This window comes from Chlamydotis macqueenii, chromosome 1 (assembly GCF_036417535.1).
Source record: "Chlamydotis macqueenii isolate bChlMac1 chromosome 1, bChlMac1.mat, whole genome shotgun sequence".
Lineage (NCBI taxonomy): Eukaryota > Metazoa > Chordata > Aves > Otidiformes > Otididae > Chlamydotis > Chlamydotis macqueenii.
In genome coordinates this window covers 27,063,998-27,070,287 of record NC_141556.1, presented here as the reverse complement: position 1 = coordinate 27,070,287, position 6,290 = coordinate 27,063,998, and positions in this window count along the sequence as shown.

Genomic DNA, 6,290 nt, shown 5'->3' with positions numbered 1-6,290 from the left:
ATTATTAATAATAATAATAAAAAAAAATCAGCCCTCGCAGCTGCTCTGTGCTTATGCGAAGGAGGAGGCCGGGGAGCAGGGACCGGGGTGGGGAAGGAGACGCCGGGACCGTCTAATCCCGCTTGTTTTAAGGCCGGGCTTTTTGGGCCGGAGCAGCTGGCAGCGGCGAGCTCCGCTCGTACGAGCCTGCGAGGGAGAGGCTTCCCCCCCACTCCCTCCCCTTAATTTACAATTAATCCGACCCCACCTTCCCCAAGAGCAAATAAAAATTCCTGGAATTGCACAACTTACCACCATGAGGAGGTGGCTGGTGGGGTCGCCCAAACCAGGACCAGGGAAAGAGACCACCAGGTCCCAGAGAGAAAGTTCATGTTAGAAACGCTGCGGTCCGCATCAGGTCAGTCGCGGGGGGCAGGAGAAATCCCATGGAGCAGCAGTGACCGGCTGGAGCAAACGCACCTTGAGGACTTCTTTCTTCCGTGGGTCAAGCGCCCACGCAGGGCCGGCGGGTTTATGGATCCCCTCCCGGGGCAGGGGGCGCGTCGCTCCGGATTCCCCTCGATTCGCCCCGTGCCGAATCCTTCAGGACAAGGAGCTCAGCCCAGCTCCCATCCTTCATCTTTGCCCCAATCCAGCTCTTGCCTGCAGTCACAGCAAAACTGAGGGGCTGGTGCGGGCTGCTCGCATACTGGGTGGGTTCCGCTTTGGGTTGGTGTGGTTTGTTTTTTTTTTTTTTTTTTTTCCTCTGAAACTCTGATGGATGAAATGATGTCAAGAGACACTGGGGGAAGAGGAGGAGGTAACACCTCTGATTAGGCAAGGAATCCCAGTTGCTTTCCAATACCCCTAACAAGCAGTCAGTCCGAACACGCCCGCGGATGCTACGCGCTCCGCTGCGGAGCCTCCAGCGGCGCCCCCCCCCCCCCCCCCCCCCCCCGACTATTAGGAACCAGCACCACTGGCCACCTCGCAGGGTTTGCCCCCGGGCACCCACCCCCCGCCCCCTCCCCGCCCCCCCCGGTGGGACCTCTCCGCCCCGAAGCTCCCTGCCCGGGACCCCCCGCCCGGGGGGACGGACACACGGGCTACGCGCCCCATCGCGGCGCTTAAAGCTCGGGGCTGGGGGACCGGCTGCCGCCGTACCGACTGCCCGCATCCAGCGGCGGGGCGAGAGGCGATGGCCCCGGGTTGCGGATTCCCGTGGGGGCGGCTGTAGCCCCTGTCCCGCCACCCCCCGCCCTTCGCGGGAGCGCGTCCGCCCGCCGCCCCGGTCGCGAGTGGCAGAAGCGACAGCTCTGACTCTGGCTCCCGCCCCAGGCCGTGGCCCCGACCCCCGCCCAGACTCCACGCCCTGTGCTCATACCCACACGTGGGGAAAACGTGTTCTCTCGCTGCTAAACGCATGGGTGAGGCACCCCACTACCTGCCAGCCTCCCTGCTCACCCTCTCGCATCCTCTCTCTCCCCTCCTGGCCTCCTCACCCGTTCTTGATCCATTCTTTCTTCCTCCACTCCTGCCCTTACCTTAAACCAGCTCTTCACGGTGAGGGTCTCCCCTCTCCCCAGCTCCCCATGGCCATGACAACTTCTCCACCTCGAGACCCCAAGAAGTCCACTGAAGAACCTTTCTGCTCTTCAACTCCCCACTCACTCTTCCTACTGCTGTAAACGACACCTTCTCCAACCATCACAAGACACAACTGGAGCGCACCAGCACAACAGCTCCAGCAAGTCAAACGCAGAAGACAGCAGCTGTCCTTGAACTCTAAGCCAAAAGAAAAGTTCTCTTGTTCTTTCACACTGGTACCATTTTAGCACAGAGGGCACAGAGGTATTGGCACTGCTTGACTATAAACCAGAGCTTCCAGGTGAAGCGGTCCAACTTCACTTCCCTGCAGTTGATGGCTGCCAAATAAGCAAATTCAAGAACAAGGAATTTAGTAACTTTTTTTTTTGCTTATATAAGGCAAATACAAGATAATACATATTCCACACAATGAACCATGATTAACAAGATGGAGATGCCCCAGTTCCACGTCAGCCCTCATTGGCTGTAACAAAGAAACTCTGGAGGTTGATAAGTAACTTAGGGACCGTGCAGTTCTTGCTCCTGAGCGATGCTTTCAATTGTCAACCCCAGGTGAAAATCCTGGAGGCGCAAGCTAGGAAGTACCCTTTGAGATCTGTTCTTCAGGCAGCAAACTGCAACTTACACCATGACTGCATGCAGAGGAGACATCAGCCTTCCTGGGTGTCACTCAATATGACTTCTTGAGATCAGACATACAACCAGATGTAAGCATGTAGTGTTTCAGCAAGAAAATGTAAAAGGTAGAGTTGTTATCAACTTTTGAGGTGGTAATATTCACTCATCAACTTAACTTAAAAAAAAAACAACCAAAAACCAAACAACAAACCCAAACAACCCCAAATCCACCCTTCCACCCCGAATATCAGAAAAAGCTTTTGGCTTCAAAGAACTGGGCTATTGAAGCTTAGAGCACGTTACTGTTCCTCCAGCAGTACTACTTGCCCAGAGGCAACTACAGTTACTAACTCCTACAGGTCTCAAAAGCAACAGATGGGCATGCAATATCTATCTGACAAAGCATTACCAGTGTGAAAAAACACACCAATTTTCAGCTGCTGGCCAACTTCAGTTTCTGAACTTCAAGAGATACATCTTGGATCAATTAGCATGGGAGAGAAACCTCAGGGAGAGGACAGCAAATTCCAGCAGTAGTTTAGATCCCTCTGAGTAGAGGCTACAGTGCTCCCTGCTACCAGCCTTCTCAGGTCCGCAGCAAAAAGTTGACCCATTTGGTTTTTCTGAGATAAGGATAGGAGCTCCTTCACCTGTCGCAACCGCACCAGCAGCTCATGAACGTTGTCCTCTTCCTCTCCAGAAGAGTCATCTACCACACCTGCATTCCAGCTTTACTCCTGTCCAAATTCTTTCTCCAAACCCTACACGCTCTGCCGGCCTTATATGAATTCACCTTGGATACATTATCCCTCTCCATTAACCGCTCTCTCTTGTTATTCAGAATGACAGAACAGGTGATGTTGGAAGGGGCCCTGGGGGTCCTCCTCCAGCTCAACTCCCTCCTGAGAGCAGGGTCAGACAGCAGGTTGCTCAGGGAAGTGTTCAGTTTTGAGTGCCTCCAAGGACAGAAACACTACAGCCTCTCTGGGCAACCTGCTCCAGTGTCTGACTGGAGATAAATTGTTTTCCCTTATGTTTAAATGGAATTTCCTGTATTTCAATTTATGTCCATAGCCTCTTGGCCTGCTCCTGGGCCCCACTGAGAAGATCCTGGTTCCATCTTCACTCCCTCCCAGGTATTAATACACATAGATAAGATGCCCCAGAACCTTCTCTTCTCCAGGCTGAACAATCCCATTTCTTCCAGCCTCTCCACATAGCTCACATGCTCCAAGTCTTTAATCATCTTCATGGCTCTTCACCGGAGTCACTCCAGGATGTCCATGTCCCTCTTGCACTGGGGAACCCAGGACTGGCCCCAGCACTCCAGCTGTTTCCTTCTCAGTGCTGAGCAGAGGGGAAGGATCACACCCTTGCCCTGCAGGTGATGCGATGCTGTTCCCGATGCAGCGCTGCAGAGGCCGTTGGCCTCCCTTGCCCCAAGAGCAGACTGGACTCAGAAAGCTGTAAGTATTATGCATACATGATTTCTCACCCAGTCAACAAATCATGCCATGTGCGATACCAATGACAGCAGGAACACTGAAAGTCCAATTCTTTGAATACATACCGTATGCAATTGAGCTGAGGTTTTTCAATACAATAGCGAAAATAATGTAGTTAAACCTGTATTTCTACATTCAAATATAGACTGTTTTCAGAAAAGCCAAAGGCACAAAAGGCTCATCTGAGAAGAATAATTAGTAAGAAAAAAACCCACCCATCAAACCCTTAAGTAAAAGGCATCTTTCCATATATATCACAGTCAGTAGCACAGCTTAAAAGAACTAAAATCCTTCCCACAGGGATCCCTGTAAGTCCCACTTCCAGGGACTATGGCTCTTTATTACATGAAACTACACCATTTGAATCAGGATAAAAGCTAGAAGTAACTTAACAGCTATTAAAGCTGTTAAGGATACACATCACATTACTCATTTAATGCCAGTAATACTCCATTTCATATCTCACCGCTTCTCACTTCTGGTCTGTAAAATACAGAGCCCCTTCTTATTTTTAGAATAGGGAAACATAAATTTCCAAATATAAATTTATCCCATGCTCCAGTACAAAGAAATGACAGTAAAAGTCTTTAAAAGCAGAAACCTGCAGTTATGGTACCTGCTAGACCTTCAAGGCTTTTCACCTGTGCAGAAAGATTACCTCCCATATGAACACCAAACAAGGAAGCGGACAACATAGACAAGCCATGGACGACTTTGTCACCCTTTCATGACAAAGAATAAGACAGATTTATTCATTTTATTCCAAAAGAGACTTGTTTAGCAAGGCTGAAGACTCAGAATCTTCCACCACATCAGGCCCAAAGCAACATTTGTAGTACTTTACTAGTAACACAGAAGCTTTATTTGGGAAAGATGACCTGTAACTTTTGCAGAACTGCTGGAACAGAGAAGGCAAATGCAAGCAAGCACCTGCTTACGCTTATTAGTGAGTTATAGCTTTGAGGAACACCTGAAAGGCTTCAAAGACAGCAAGAGGAAAAAGAATAAATGGCACAGCTCAAGCTTAAGTCTTGTCCTCAACAAGGCAGTTGGATGCAGTAAAAGAAGAAAAAAACCATAACACAGTACTTCTCTAAGTGAATGGAGAATGTAATAAAAAAAGCTCACTCTTTCTCAATTTAAGAATGCACATACCCAAAATTACTGTCTATGATTTGCAATTGGTACCCAACAGGAATAACTGGCCAATGCCTTATGACAGGCCAGGTACTCCAAAAGTCAAATTTAAAGAGTGAAGCAAACCCCAGACCACAGCAAGAGTGACACAACACACACAATCTGCAGTTTATCTTGGGCAGGACAAATGAGAAACAAAAATTCTTTAGGTTCTTTCAGATCTCCACAAGATCGCCCAAGGCCCCAATTTTACATAATAGTCTAAAGACTCAGAAAAGGCAATTGCATGAATATTCATCTGTATCAAGAGAAGTTAGGTATCCAATGGTATTGCAAGTAGGAACCTCGCTGCATCTTCAAGCAACTATGTGTCTGCAGGATTTGGCCCCAGGTCCAATCCACTCAGTCCTCCCACATCTCGATTTGCACTACTGTAAGAGGAGAACAATACCTCACAGGGCTGTGCAGCTTACCTGCTTAATGCATGCAAAGCTCTTTAGAATTCTCCTCCAATCCCCTCATAGATGTGCAAATCATTGTATTCTTACTGTTCTGGGATAATGATTTTAATTTGATGACTTACAGAAGGAGGCCTCTCAGCGGGTACATTTTCATCTGAAGGCGGCCTTACCGGGTGCTGGTGGGGGTGAGAATTTTGACAGCGTAGCTCAGGGGACAGATGTTGAAGTAATCTCTTCCTTTGCTTCCTGCCCTATCACATCAGATTCTGATACCTTCTCAAACAGAGAATTTGAAAGAGGCACTGGAACAACATTAAAAGTGAATAAAGGACCTTGACATTCACTGTTTAAGTCAGAGTTTGCAATCTGAAGAGGAAAATAGACATTTTGTATTATATGGTAGGTTAAAATAATCTTTGTTTATTTGGCTCCTAACATATCCTACTCACACAACACAGCTGATGACTGATCAATTAATGGGACAGCTCAAAATGCCTCTTCCAAGACCCTTACTTCTCCCATGTGCTTCATGCCATTTTGAACACTATTCCTCAACAGTGCACCACGCTTAGGGAAGCTGCTGGCAGAAAGCCTATGTTTAACCCAAATGCTGTTCACATGTGTGTTTGCAATTGTGATTATAAGCACCTGAAGTAAGTGATCCATAAGGTAACTTAACAGGACCAGCTTCTCCCAAATGCATTTCTGAGGTCAGCTCTAAGTGTTCAGACTTTTGGCCCATTTCTGCAAAGAATATTTTATTGTAACTCTCAAACTAGAAAACATTTATCAGCGTCACGTGTTATTTTTTTCCCTCACAGGTATTTTGCACTGATGGCATCATTCACATTGTTATAGATATAATTCAGTTAAACATTGATAAAACTATTTCCTGGAGCAGATTTCCTATTCAACTGCAAGACCTTCCAGGTTAGCTTAAAAGGCCTCCATACAAGTGGCTCTTTTCTTCGAATTAGTGGAA